The sequence below is a fragment of the Lissotriton helveticus genome, chromosome 10 (assembly GCF_964261635.1).
Source record: "Lissotriton helveticus chromosome 10, aLisHel1.1, whole genome shotgun sequence".
NCBI lineage: Eukaryota > Metazoa > Chordata > Amphibia > Caudata > Salamandridae > Lissotriton > Lissotriton helveticus.
The window spans coordinates 815,335,474-815,351,208 of NC_136071.1; the positions used below are offsets into that span (position 1 = coordinate 815,335,474).

The window sequence follows — 15,735 nt, forward strand, 5'->3', positions numbered from 1 at the left end:
ACCACTGCAGGCCAATCCCTCACGCTTAGGTATAGTCTCTCCCGAGTCTCTCTGGTTCCTCTCCTCAGCAAAGGTTTCTTCTTGTCTCCCAAAAGTGATCTAAAGTTCTGGGGTCTGGGTCCCCCTTTTTATCCACAGTTTCTCTTTGTTCTCTGAAGGTAGAGAGGCCTTTGCCTAGTCCAAACCAGTTCAGGTCGGTCCTGGAGCACTCTGTTTACATGACTCAATCTTTCCGTTCACGGTGCAGGGCAGGGATATGAGTCGCACCACAAGAGGTGGAGCCAGCATTGTAGAGGGAAGGCACAGCCCTATTCAGGTCCCAGGTGCAACCCCTCTCACCCATCTACATGCAGATCTCTCTGTTCTTACTCACCCTGTCTCCTGGAATCCCCCAGCCCCTGTCGCTCAAACTCCAGACAAGGAATACACAACCTAGCAGTGGCAGGATGGGATGGTTGGACAAGAAAATACCTACTTTCTAAAAGTCTTATTTTCAAACACAGAATGTTAAAACCAACTTCACTAAAAGATGCATTTTATCATTCTGAGTTCAGGCATTCTAAACTCAAATTTCTACCTAGTTCCCTGAGTCAGTTAGGATTATAAGATGTTATAATCAAACTGCCCATTCTGGCCTATGGGTAACGGTAGCCTTGCAATAGTGAAAAAATAAAATGACTGTAATTCACTATTAAGATATGCCTCACACATCAGGGCTCGTCCTGCCTTTTACCTACAATGCACCCTGCCCTTGGGCCTACCATAGTGGTGACTAATATGCAGAAAAGGGAAAGTTTAGGGACTGACAAGTGGGTGCACTTGCCCAGTCAGCATGGCAGTACCAGACTGCACACAGGCTCTGCAATGGCAGACCTGAGACACACTTTTACAGGCTGCTTCTGTGGGTGGCACAAACAGTGCTGCAAGCCCACCAACAGCATTTGGTTTACAAGCCTTGGGCACACTCAGTGCACTGTACTAGGGTCTGACAAGTAAACCAAACCAGCCAATCATGGAGTCACTAATCCATACATCAATTTACAATAGGGAGAGCATATGCACTTTAGCACTGATCAGCAGTGGTAAAGTGCCCAGAGTCATAAAACAGCCAACAACAGGTCTGAAAAAAATACAGGAGAAAGGCAAAAAGTTCAGGGATGACCCTGCAAAAAGGGCCAAGTCCAACACAACCCCCTTCCAGCCAAAAAGAAGGGCAGACCAATCACTACATTGATGGGATTCCCTGCTTTGGGCGATACAACATGGACCCTGCAAAACGGGCCAAGTTCAACAGGGAGGTAGCAGTACACTGGGGAAGTAGACATACATCTACACAAAAGGCATGGCTCCGTTTATTTCACTGTAACACCAATAGTGAGCTATATGCAGACCTACAACCGATAGCATCAAGGCCAAGAGACATCTGGCAACCGCTGCAACAGTATTTCCTTAAGAGGGCTGACACCCAATACCCCAGTCTCAAGAACAGGGTGACACATCGACAATGAATAACATTAGGAACCCAAATCTACTGGGTTCAGAGACTTAGCTTGTGTAATGGCTGCTGATCAAAATCTGTCAGTACTGGCCAAAAAGAAAGAACATTTTCTTTCTAGTGTCCCCTTACTCACCGGGGTTTCCCCACGGTGACATGCTTCATCATTGGGGCCATCCCAGTTCTCTACGAAAAGGGGCATGCTGCGACTCACGGACTACGCAGGAGCACTTAGTTGTGAAGGACTATGTGCATCTAGATGCGGTCCGGAGGGGTCACGAATAGGTATTGCAGTGCAGTCTCACCAATGAGGAACAATGATTCCATTAAGTGAGCCTGCACCCCACCGATGACCATGAAGTGCTATTAAGCATAACAACATAGACAACAAAACAGTACAACACGTATGTATAGTACGCATGTTTAAAATTGAACAGCGACACATGTTGTGTATTCGTATAGTATTCACACCCCTATTATTCTAGGGGCTTATAGGAGTGGCATATACAGGGCTGGACCCTGTATGGTCCTGAAGAAAAACCTGGGGAGCTTGAAACATGTCGACCGCACACTGATTTAACCCTTATTAAAGGTTAAAATACAGTGTCATACCCCATTTTAACATACCAACCTAGGAGCAAATAAAATGATTGAGGCCCACTAGCACAGTATTTTTAAACCACACACACCCACTCCACCATTCTCACTTGCACCACACATAGTCCTTCACAACTAAGAGCTCCTGCGTAGTCCGTGAGTCTCTTTTCGTAGAGAACTGGGATGGCCCCAATGATGAAGCATGTCACAGCGGGGAAACCCCGGTGAGTGAGGGGACACTAGAAAGAAATGTTTTCTTTCTTTTTGGCCAGTACTGACAGATTTTGATCAGCAGCCATTACACAAGCTAGGTCTCTGAGCCCAGTAGATTTGGGTTCCTAATGTTATGTCACGTCCCTGGAGGCCGACCTAGTTTTTCAATTCCTCCTTCTCCCCCCTATACTTGGTACACATCGACAATACACACAACTGACTGAGTAAGCGAGGAGGGGGAGGGAATCCCCCCCCCCGAAAACACAGCAGAAGCAAAAACGGTAACCTGTGTGAAATGTGCAATACTGAGGTACAAACTTACAGGGCTGCATATGGAAAATGTGTTAGCAGTGTTAGCTGCATGGGCACAAGGTAGGAAAATGTACCGCACATATGCGTAACCAGTGAGTTTATTGTCAGAACAATGTTATATGTTGTTATGAAAATTGCTTTTTTTTAAAAAAACCTTAGATCCTACTGCCCAAGCTTAATACTAGATACCTGAATATTCTGTCTGTCATCAGGCTCCAACATTTCTGTTAATCTTTAAGGATCCTTACTTCCCTGTGACCAGCAGGTCTACCGAGGATCATACTAACTTTTAGGTCTTGAGATTTGCCAGCAACCCCACGGACTAGTTGCCCCTGTTTGTACTAAATCAGCACCACACCAATAGACCTTTTGGGGTAGTGGACGAAATATAAATGCTGTTACTCACTAAAATCCCATGGCCCCAGCTCATTATCAGTTAGTTCCCACAGAACCCAGTTACCACCAGAACCAATAAGTTAATTTCTACTAGTGGATCCAATTTGTCTCTTAATCACATTTAGATCTGTGAAGCTCCTGGCTTCAGAGGTCCCCAGGAGATTTCTGCTTTCTCTGGTGCTCTTGGAATAATTCTCACCCTAAGGTCCCATGATAACCCTTTTCATCCTTAGGCCTTGTAGCTCTTGCTCTGGCTCTCGTTGATCTGGACCATTAAGGGCCATGTAGTTCAATGAGACTTCTATTTACCTTGAGCTCCTCACTGGCACTCTTGTCTCTCCAATGCCCTGAAGCATCCACTCACCCACCAAACTTTAAAGCACCTGCTCATCTCCCAAGACCCAACAGCTCCCACTCATGCACAAGGACAAGCACAAGGCCCTGTTCAATTTAAGTCCTTATGGCTGTGCCCAAATCCAATTCTTTGAGACTCCTGCTGACTTTCAGTTCCCTGCTTTTCCTGCCCATTCTACAGTCCCCAGGGCTCATACTCATACAAGGCCACAGCTGTTTTTTTAAGACTGAATAGCACTGGGAAAGGTGTGTGTACATATATTAAATACACTTTATGACTGAGGGACACTGCAGAGGCTGTTTGTGAATAGTTTGCTTGCAGGTTAAGAGTGAGGTGCCCTGGTATTGCACAATATACAGTTTAGGACTGAGCTACACTGACCGAGTTGCAAGCACATAGGGTGCAAACAGGTTATGGTTGAGGTTTGCTGGTGGAGCTGTGGGTAAGTGTAGGTCACATTTGAGGTCCAGCAATAGAGCTTTGTGTGCACATGGTGTAGGAACGTAGGATCTGCTTCTATGGTTACCCCTACTTTTTGCTTGATGTAATGCTGTTTCTGACTAGTCTGACTGGGATCCTGCTAATCAGGACCCCAGCCTCTCTGCTTTCTCCCCTAAATTATTATGGTAAGTACTTAGGTACATTCCAGATCAGATACTAAGGTACCCTTATAGTCCCTATTATATGGTACTAAGGTACCCAGGGCAGAGGCTGAAGCATGTATTATGCCACCTATGGGAGACCATTCTAACTATTACTACAGACATTCCATTGCAGCCCGTTTAAGCTGGTACTAGCACAAACTACGAAAGATATAGGTTTCCCTATATCTAGGGTCACTGCACTTAAAACCTATAGGTCACCCCTACAGCAGGCCTTTTCAATCCTGAAGGCAGGGTGCTTGGTTCTAAGTGTGAGGGTGTCGCTGAATGAGCAGGACACCCCTACAGCCTTCGTAGTCCATTCTCCCAGGTTGTGAGACAGCCATATAATATATAGAGGGTCACCGCGTCCTCCTTGTCACTTGTGTCGCCACCTATGTCACTTGCACATATTCAAGCACCAAGTGCAATTTTGGGTTGTTTTTGATTTATTCTATACAGTGCTGCTTAAACTGTATTTTTCCCTCCATGTTGTTTGTTTAAATATATGATGAATAACAATCATAGTATCTAATTTGTATCAAGTATCCTTAATTTCTTTTGCGGTAATGCTTCCAGCATACATGCATAATTGTCTCTAAAAACAATACCTGTTGGGATACTGTCTGTTTAATTTATCCTTCTACCCCAATCCCGACGTGGTTTATGGGTCACACTCCTGTCATTACTTACAATGTTGCCAACCAGAGGCATGATTCAGCCCTCCTGCTCCCGAGCCAAGCTTGAGCAGGGGAAGGCAGAATAATAGGCATCCTCTCACAGGGAGGTGTGACCACCTCCTGGACAGGGTTTAGTTTATTGGGACGGTGTGGGAGCGCTTGCCAGTTCCACATAGACTGCATACAGGGCACATTTGTTGCCCCCATGCTTAGTCCAATTCAAACCAGTACGGTGAGTCTTGGAGAACCTGGACAAAAGACATGGTAGGATCCTCCCCCGTGTCCAACCCTCCTTAGGGAGGGACCCCTGGATTGTTCCAACCCTTTCTTTAGGGTATTTAAGGGCTTTCCTGTAGGTGGTTCCCTAGATTCGTCGTCGGACACGATCAAATTCAGACACCACTTCAACTTCGACCATCTGGGCACTCTGGACTTTGCTCAGGGCATCAAGGCTGCAACCGGGAAGACTCCTTCTGCTCCTGATCTCTTTGCCCTGCTCTTCTGCTGCAGAGTTCGTGCCTGTGCTCCATACAGGAAACCTTCCAAGGCCTGTGGGCATCCAAGACAACTGCAGGAATCTCCCATAAAGTGAAAGTCACCTCCCTGCACATGCAGGCACTCCAACTAAGCAGTCTGCTGATCCTGGGCTCCCACAGACTCCAAAAGGCTCAGCAACACAGGTGGTGGTTCTTCACATACTCGAGGCCTGCCTTGTCCTTTCACCAAGTTTAAGGCCCATATCCTTGGTTGGTGCCACAGGAACCGAACCTCAGTGCGCCGCGTTGACTTGCCGCAAAGGCTTGTAGGCTTCCTTCCATCAAGATCTTCAGGCTCCAAGTAGCCCCAAGCATCTCCAGTGACCAAGATCTTTGTCCTCACTGCATCCCTTGCATCGTGGGTCTGCATCTTTGGTGAGTTGCTTGAGGTCCTTTGTGACTCCAGTGCCTCCGGCCTGTGGGTCCTGTAGAGGGCCACCATTTAACTCTTTTGGGCTCCCCCGATAGCGCAGGCCTGCCCTCCCTCCCCTGCTGTGGTGAGTCTCCTGGACCTTGCTGGGACCAACATTGCACCTTTTTCTATTCCTTCATTGGTTGCAGTTGCCAAGGCTTGTTGGTGCTCCCCCAGACACCGACACCATAACTCTCAGCATCCGATGTGGGACAGCTTGTGTATAGCTCCAGGTCTTCCACAGCATTGCCTCGTCCACACAACTGCAATTTCAAGGTCACCATCAGCTCTCCTGCAACACCCGAGATTGGTGGACATTCGTCTTCCGTGCCTCCTGGTTACCCCAGAGTGGCATAGACGTTGTCCCCTCTGCTTGCAGATTCTTCACATCTTAAATCCATCTTTGGATTCCACCTGACACTTTCACCTTCTCAAGCAGCGGCATCTACCTGAAGTACTCCATTGGGTTCGACAGCGGTTTCCAACACCACTTCACACCTATGCACCTGGCTCCCTGGTGCAGGTATCCTGGTTTCTAAGGTATCCACAGGTGAGGTGGCTCTCCAACCATCTGTCTTCCATGGAGTTTATTTAGGGTCCAGTGGAAAGGGTCCTTCTTCTTTAAAATTGCAACCGTGACTTACCCGTTGACCTGCATTGATCCCGCAGTCGGGTTCTCACTCTACACACGGCCTCCTTGGGGCTCCTGGTTACTTACCTTGGGTGGTTCCTTGGGTCCCGACACTTCTTTGACTTCCGGGTACAGTCTTCACTCTCCAGTTGAATGCTGCTAACTCTTGGGGCCTCTCCCACTCCTCCAGTCCTGTGTCAGTGTTCTTCAGCCAGTAGAAAGTGCTGGCGTGCGGTTCCGGTACACCTCCTCTCCTTCTCAATTCTTGCTGTGGGTCACTTTAAGTCTGTGGGGCTGAAATTGAGGTACTCTTTTGTACCCATTGTGGCCCAGCATTCTCACTTTAAGGACCTAGTAGTGCTGGTGCCTCAATCTTGATGTTTTCAGGTTCACAAAGGTTGCACTTCTCTTGTTTCCAGCACTTAGAGGGAAGACATCCTAATGAAGAGTAATCATCTAGCACACCTTAGGGAGAGCACCTCCTGCTCTCAGATTTCCACTAGCTTTGGGGCCCATGAAAAGAGGAGATTGGCCAGATCAATAGACTAAGTGAGAGTGTAGTTTGTGTATACCCTTATTTACTAAGTTCAAACTAACAAATGTACTCATTTAAAAACTATATAGCGTGCTACGTCTGACCTGTGTATGCCCTACGTGTGAAGTTCAGTAAAAAGGGGCCTGGTCGCTAAAAGGCAACCTGGACTCAAACGTGCACAGCCTAAGGGGATAAATACTAACACAAATCTGTTTTTGCCTTATTTTTGGCACTTATAGATTTGATACAAAAGGAGAGTGCACTTTTGTTTAAATAACTAAATAGTTTCATGATTTACATTGGTTGCCCACGCAGTGCAGAAAATATTGTTATGCATTTTTTTTTTCGATTTTCACCCCTGACGAAGGGACAGGAAGGTCCCTAAATCCATTGGGCTTTGCTTTCGTTGGATTTTTCTTTAGTTTTATTTTGATTAGAAAAAAGCATAGTGCAATTAATGATGCTAATTGAAATTGTGACATATTGAGTTTTTGTATTGCCAGATCTCTAACATGATTGCATATTGAAAATAGAAATGCATTGCATAAACAGTCAATATTGTTGATGTATTGTAATAATCACAGGCAAAAACAGATCCATGTCAGTATTTATCCCCTTAGGCTGTGCACGTTTGAGTCCAGGTTGCCTTTTAGGGACCAGGCCCCTTTCTACAGAGCAATAGACTGCCACATGTGCTCCATCGCGCAGCCATCTTGGACCCCATCATATTGATTTAAAATAATTTGATTGAATTGGGTCTATGAAAATTTGGTCTAACAGGGAGATGCACAAGTATATCTTGCTGACATTTGACTCTGCGTCTCTCACCCTTAACTAACTTTTAAGAGGTATATTTTTTTCAGTAAATCTTTGCACTTCATTTGACACGTTGATTAATTGTATAGCTTTTCATGCCATTTGTTTCATTTACAAAAAAGGAATTAAATACCTGCAGAGAAAATGTTCCAATGTTAACAAAAAAGTAATACAAATATATATCCGAATATTGTTGAAGAAATGTGTGTGTGTGTATCAGGGCTCGAAAAATCAAACAAATTGTACTAGTCCTGCAGGACTAGTACTTTAAAAAATGTCCTTGACCTAAATGCAACCTACTTGACCTCCGTCTGTGAAAGCGGAGCAAATGTGACAAGATAGCAAGATTTGAAGGCATCTTTATTGCTCATTATCTTTGTGAGCAATACAAATGCCTTTAAATCTTGTTATCTTGTCACATTTGCCCCGTTTTCACAGACAGAGTCAAAAGTTGGTTTGTTTTCCTACTAGGCAGAAAGGGCGAGTAGGACCTAAAAACAGCTCAACCTTGTTAAATTTAGCTCGACTATGCTAGCCGTCGAGTGGAATTTTCGAGCCCTGTGTATGAGGGACTTAAATTGAAAATGGACATTCCAATAGGAATAAAAATATTGGTTGGAGCATTGGAATTATCAAAAAATACTAGGAACTCACTTTTATTTGCTTTTTTATTAAATATGGGCGAAATTTGTGAATTCGCGGTCCGCGAATTCGTGCGAAATTGCAAAAAAAGTCAGCGAGTTCGCGAATTTTCCCGCGAATGCGCGGATTTTTGTGCCATTTGCCCAAATATGTGACCACGTGTGCCTGTAACTTTGCCAGCGCGCCAAAAGGCGCCGAGGTCCCTTGAGTGAGCTGGCCATTATAGTGGGGACGGGCGAGAAGACGTTTCATACTGCTAGTGTGTGGTGGACGGGGCCAAACAGGCGGGGCTTCTATGCGAGTTCACATGCATCTTGTTTATAAAGGGTCAGAGACCAAGCACAGCAGCAGATGAGGAGAAAGAAGCCTCCTGGTCACAGAAGCTACATGGGGATGGCGCTCGGGAAACTCATGGATGCAAAAATAAGTTTGGCACAGGACCCCAGAATCCTTCAGATGTCCAAGATAGCTCTGCTGCGTGTGTTGGTACAAAGGCATTCTGATCCTGCTCAGTGGGTTCAGGCGCATGCAGCTGCTGCTGCTGGACAATGTTCCATCTCATACTAAACTGCCCCGTACATGCATATGCTGGCGCTGGGCCGTAGGGTGCAGTGGCATGCGGGTGCTCCACGCCTGGTACATGAGCATACCGGTGCCAGGGGGGACACGTGTTTATTGGTGCTGTGTAGCAAGTTATGACTTTACATTTTGATTGCACCAGACGGTGGTACCACCTACACGGACCAGGAGCACCAGGCACCAGACTTCATGGTGCAAGAGCATAATGGTGCTGTGTGGTATGGGTATATATGTACTGGGGCAGGGGGGCACTTAGCACAATGTGTGCTCACACCCAGAGGGCTCCCAGGCAATTGAGCACAAATGATTGTCACACTGAGAGGGCTCCGGGGCAGTTCAGCAGCACGGGGGCTCACACCCACTGGGCCCCGGGGCAGTTCAGAAGCGCGTGGGCTCACAACCCCTGGGCAGCTCAGCAGCGCAGGGGCTCACACCCACAAGGCTCCCGGGCAGTTTAGCAGCGCCACCCTCTGGTTCATCACTGCCACCCTCTGGTTCATCACTGCCACCCTCTGGTTCACCACTGCCACCCTCTGGTTCATCACTGCCACCCTCTGGTTCACCCCTGCCACCCTCTGGTTCACCACTGTCACCTGGTTCATCACTGTCACCCTCTGGGTCATCACTGCCACCCTCTGGTTCATCACTGTCACCCTCTGGTTCATCACTGCCACCCTCTGGTTCATCACTGCCACCCTCTGGTTCATCACAGCACCCTCTGGTTTACCACTGCCACCCTCTGGTTCATCACAGCACCCTCTGGTTCACCACTGCCACCCTCTGGTTCATCACTGTCACCCTCTGGTTCATCACTGCCACCCTCTGGTTCATCACTGCCACCCTCTGGTTCATCACAGCACCCTCTGGTTTACCACTGCCACCCTCTGGTTCATCACTGTCACCCTCTGGTTCATCACTGCCACCCTCTGGTTCATCACTGCCACCCTCTGGTTCACCACTGCCACCCTCTGGTTCATCACTGTCACCCTCTGGTTCATCACTGCCACCCTCTGGTTCACCACTGCCACCCTCTGGTTCACCACTGTCACCCTCTGGTTCATCACTGCCACCCTCTGGTTCATCACAGCACCCTCTGGTTCACCACTGCCACCCTCTGGTTCATCACTGCCACCCTCTGGTTCATTTACAAGAGCAACTTCTCAATCGAGTCATTTGCACAAGTCTGTCCCACAGACATAAATGACTCTATGAACCGGATCTCATCTTCCTATATCCAAAACTATGATGTAGATGGAAATGTGAAAGAAAATAGCTCAATTTTAAGCATACTGTTAAATGAGGGCTGACGAGCTACTAAACCCCGAAATCTAGCTGCAGGTTGCAGACTACCTAGATAAGAAACAGTTATTCTTATGTTGAAATATATCTTCTGTAAATTTTTCTGCTGACAATTAAATTCAAATATACAAAATAGTTGACTATTTTTATTCAGTTTGCCAAAATCAGTGTGCTAGAATCAACTTGAATTAACTCAAGAAAAAAGAGTCACATATAAGTAAGGTTGCAGTTGATTGATTTGATTTACGGTTGTTCAAATGACGACTTTACTATGATCTGAAAGTATATTAAAAAAAACATTTTATTACTGAAATGTACCAAGGTGTCAGAATCTAAAAAGGATACTCTTGTTGTAACTGCACAGGAACAGAGATGCTGGCTCCCGAATCCGCGTGGGGCAATAACCTAGAGCTCGGACAACGAGGCTCCAGCCTATTACCCCTGGGGGGAAGGGGGAAATTGGATACAATAATAAACAACAAGAAGAGACACTCTTGGTTGTTTCCACTCGTCAGTCCGACCTGCAGACCGCCTTCTTTCTGGATTCTGTAGGAAAATAAATTTGGGTTTAGCCTAGACTCAAGACCTCTCTCCCTAGCTCACCATTACCCACTAAACTCTCTACCTACCCTTATTTCCAAGAGTCTTGCCTTCTCTTCTGTTTCTGTTCTTGGCACGAAATATTGCTGTACTCTTCCTAACGTCTTTCCTGTAATTCACAATAGTTTTATTTGTTATACCTTTTATTACACTACACTAAATCTGTATCTCTGCACTATTTACTCTCACTCACTTTTGTTTTGTCGTTGAGCCCAGTTATCCTACGTGCCTTATTCTATTTTTGACTGCAATCTCCCTGTGAAGTAATGACACATGGTATTATAAGATTTTATCCTCTGGTACTCGTTTCTACCTTTGCCTATATTTTTAATTACTAACTCGGAATTACTGATTGCTATTGTATTTCTCCTATCTTGTGTTAATCCTCTTTTAGTATCTTCTATTCCTGTCTTCTGTTTTCCTCTCAGAACTTAACTAGACCATCGAACTCTTGAGTCTCATCGAAAATCGTAACTTTTAGCTCACAATATTTGTAATTACTCTGAGCACATTATGCGATATTGTTTTAGTCAGAATTGCCATTCGGAACCACTCTCATTTAGAACTATTTCTTTCCGTTTTCAGATTCTCTACTTGCGGTTCTGTTGACGAGGTTCACTGGGTGCCGGTTCCTGCCGACGTCTTTTACCGTTGTTCTTTGACGGAGACTCGACTGTGATATCAGGTCACTAATTCTAGAAATTCAACTTCATGGCACAGTCGCGATACTTTGACACTCTGGGAAGGGGAATTAGGAAACTCTAACTACGCTCTTTCTTCGCTGGGTCAAACTATAATTTTCCTCAAACTCTGAAACGCTTCCTCTCAGGGCAATGTCCTCGGTGAAGTGCGCAGTTTTCTCTCATCACGCGCCTCACCTGGATTCTGCTCACAGCCAGTTAAACACTAGACTGCTGACCGCGGTTCGAGCCGGCGGCCACCTTGAAGTTCCGTTTTCTAATGTTCTCGGTCCAGGAACCCGTAGTTTGTTGGGGTTTAGCGTACCAACCCTTTGAGTGTGTTACTGCTGCTACTTGTGCCTCGAGGGACCTGACACAAGGCATGTTTCTCTACATTAATAACATGGTACATTTAATTTCAGACTGAAGATCCCAGAGTGCAGAACTGCACAAGAGAAGGAAAACATCCATCCTGCTTTAGCAGACTCCCACCCTTCTGCTGTATATATTAAAAATAAAGAAAATGTATGTTTAATAAACCAGTCTGAGCTTACTATCTTTGTGCATTTTAAGCAATAATAATATAAACCAATAATTGCTGTCAGTTATATCCAATCTTGGGTCATGTGACAATGTTCACTTCAGTACGCAAGAATTTCCAGAATATGCTGAACATTTACCTGTGAACTAGAATTGAGCTTCTAGCCCAGTGGTGTTAACTCTGTATTTTAATGATTGTGGCCCATGGGTGCAATATGCAGCTGTGGATATTCCCCGGTTACAGGATGTTTCTGCTCCAATGGTGCTCTTTGCTTACAAAGGTTGCCTGCATTCACATCTGACTGTATTACAGATTTCTGTAAAGTAAACATGTGGCTGATCAGTCTCTCATGGTCAAAGATATCAAAACTTGGTAAAGATGTACCTAGTGAACAATAATCAATTGTGAATGGTCTGTGGTGGAATACGGCCAATATTGTGACTAACACAAGTTAGATTTGCAACAAATGTGAAAGGAGTCCGCATGAGTTGCGATTAATAATTGCTGTCAGTTGTATTTATTCAGGGGAAAAGTGATAATGTTCACTTCAACAAGGAAGAATATGAAGCATATGCAGAACATTTACCTCTGAACTAGGGTTGAGCATTCAGCCCAGTGGCTGATTTGCGATCCCAGTCCGGCTCTGCTCACCAAGAGGGAGAAGTAGGTGGGGGGAGTTGGACACCCGTTTTATATGTTTATAATTTGGTTAGTTTTCCCCCTTTCATTATTCCTGTTTTGATTTTTCAAATGCAGATGTACTTGCTCTCCATTAGCTACGGTGTGTTCGAGTAGCACTGTCGTGTAGCCATGTGTGGTATCTTAGAAGTTGCTTCTGTTCTATTTCTATAATGTAAAGTTTCTCTTTTGATTCAAGACCTTGTACGCGGCCGGCGCGTTATGGGTTGTAGGCGACATGCTGTGTACCTCAACGGTCTGATTGCTTCATGAATCATGAGCTCTGCTTTTTATGTCCTTTTTGTGAATTCGCTGGCCAATGAGGTTGTAGGCAATAACGCACTGTATTCTCTAATCATGTGTTCTGCCAATAAAAAAACGATTTAATTCTAAAAAACAGTGTCATCTATATTGCCAAAATAGCTCTACCTTTCACAAATGCTAGACCGATTACATTGCAAATGCGTGTTTTACCATTCAACCTCTGCAGAGGAGGGGGAAGAGGATTATCTGTAATCACCACACCTACCCTCAGTGGTGCGGGGCAGAAACCTGTCTCAATGAAAACAGGTACATAACGGTGAACAAATGACATTCATGGTGAGATTAGAGGGCTCATTGGACAGGCATACAGATGCCATTGAGGCTGTGTGCATGCTGCACCGTTAACACGTTCTCTGCCCTTGTTGAGTTGGGATTTGTTTGACCTCATTTGTGATGTGCCACTCATCTTGTGTTCCAGTGCTGAGTCTCTCACACAGCTCTCCTTATGCACCTCATGTGTGAGGTGCCACTCATCTTCCTTTCCAGTGCTGAGATTCTCGCACAGCTCCCCTCATGCACCTCATGTGTGATGTGCCACTCATCTTGTGTTCCAGCGCTGAGCCTCTCGCACAGCTCCCCTCATGTGTGATATGCCACTCAACTTGTGTTCCAGCACTGAGGCTCACACAGCTCCCCTCATGTACCTCATGTGTGATGTGCCACTCATGTTGTGTTCCAGCGCTGAGGCTCACACAGCTCCCCTCATGCACCTCATGTGTGATGTGCCACCCATCTTGTGTTACAGCGCTGAGGCTCACAGAGCTACCATCATGCACCTCATGTGTGATTTGCCACTCATCTTGTGTTCCAGCGCTGAGGTTCTCACACAGCTCCCCTCATGTACCTCATGTGTGATGTCCCACTCATCTTGTTTTCCAGCGCTGAGGCTCACACAGCTACCCCCATGCACCACATGTGTGATGGGCCACTCATATTCAGTTCCTGCGCGGAGACTCTCCCTTCATGTACCTCGTGTGTGCCTCTTATCTTCCGATCCAGACCTGTGGCTCTCGCACAGCTCCCCTCATGCACCTCATGTGTGAGGTGCCACTCATCTTCCATTTCAGTGCTGAGGCTCTCACACAGCTCTCCTTATGCACCTCATGTGTGAGGTGCCACTCATCTTCCGTTCCAGTGCCGAGACTCTAGCACAGCTCCCCTCATGCACCTCATGTGTGATGTGCCACTCATCTTCCGTTCCAGCGCTGAGGCTCTCACACAGCTCCCCTCATGCACCTCATGTGTGATGTGCCACTCCTCTTGTGTTCCAGCTCTGAGGCTCTCGCACAGCTCCTCTCATGTACCTAATTTGTGATGTGCCACTCGTCTTGTGTTCCAGCGCTGAGGCTCACACAGATCCCCTCATGCACCTCATGTGTGATGTGCCACTCATCTTGTGTTCCAGCACTGAGGCTCAAACAGCTCCCCTCATGCACCTCATGTATGATATGCCACTCATCTTGTGGTCCAGCGCTGAGGCTCACACAGCTTCACTCATGCACCTCATGTGTGATGTGCCACTCATCTTGTGTTCCAGCGCTGAGGCTCACACAGCTACCATCATGCACCTCATGTATGATGTGCCACTCATCTTGTGTTCCAGCACTGAGGCTCTCACATAGCTCCCCTCATGTACCTCATGTGTGATGTGCCACTCATCTTGTGTTCCAGCGCTGAGGCTCACACAGCTACCCTCATGCACCTCATGTGTGATGTGCCACTCATCTTGTGTTCCAGTGCTGAGGCTTTCGTACAGCTCCCCTCATGCACCTCATGTGTGATGTGCCACTCATCTTCAGTTCCTTCGCAGAGACTCACACAGCTCCCCTCATGCACCTTGTGTGTGATGTGCTACTCATCTTCCGTTCCAATGCTGAGGCTCACACAGCTCCCCTCATGTACCTCATGTGTGATACGCCACTCATCTTCTGTTCCAGCGCTGAGACTCTCCACAGCTCCCCTCATGCACCTCATGTGTGATGTGCCACTCATCTTCCGTTCCAGCGCTCAGGCTCTCACACTGCTCCCCTCATGCACCTTATGTGTGATGTGCCACTCATCTTCCGTTCCAGCACTGAGGCTCACACAGCTCCTTCAAGGCAGCTCATGTGCGATGTGTTTCTAATTTTCTGTTCCAGCGCTGAGACTCTCACACAGCTTAGCCAATGCATGATGTGCTGCACATGTTCTGTTTTGGTTCTGAGACTCTCACCTAGCTGAATGTTGTTCCCTCCTGAGGCGGAAGCCTGGAGGTGGTGTGGTGAATGCTAAGCCTTCTCGGCTTTTACGTTTTATGTGCCTGACTGGAAAGCCATTACTTTTAAATTCTTTGTGTTTTTAAGATTTCCTTTAAAAACGATTTAGGAATGCCACTTACTGACCTGCCCTGCTATTGACTAGCCAGCTCCCTAAACCGCTAAATCTTCGATCCTCACTACTGGTGCCCAGCCGATTTAGGTCTGAGGCACACGAACTTTCTGATTAGTGGCAGCCATCTTAGGTGGGTGGGAGGATTCCCCCTGCAGCGCTCTAGTCTCCGAGCCCATAAAAGAGCTCCAGAAACAGACGCGAGCCTAGCTGAATGTTGTTCCCTCCTGAGGCGTAAGCCGGGAGGTGGTGTGGTGAATGCTAAGCCTTCTCGGCTTTTACGTTTTATGTGCCTGACTGGAAAGTCAATACTTTTAAATTCTTTGTGTTTTTAAGATTTACTTTACAAACGATTTAGGAATGCCACTTACTGACCTGCCCTGCTATTGACCAGCCAGCTCCCTAA

General features: G+C 46.5%; 1 long non-coding RNA gene across 1 annotated transcript in view; it reads left to right on the forward strand.

Moving 5' to 3' along the window:
* LOC144785496 (uncharacterized) overlaps positions 1 to 12,930 on the forward strand; it is a 109,688-nt gene extending 96,758 nt beyond the window's left edge. Inside the window, exon 6 of the long non-coding RNA XR_013601927.1 lies at positions 11,325 to 12,930. This is a non-coding gene — a long non-coding RNA (uncharacterized LOC144785496). The remainder of the gene's footprint in view (positions 1 to 11,324) is intronic.
* Positions 12,931 to 15,735: the final 2,805 nt, after the last annotated feature.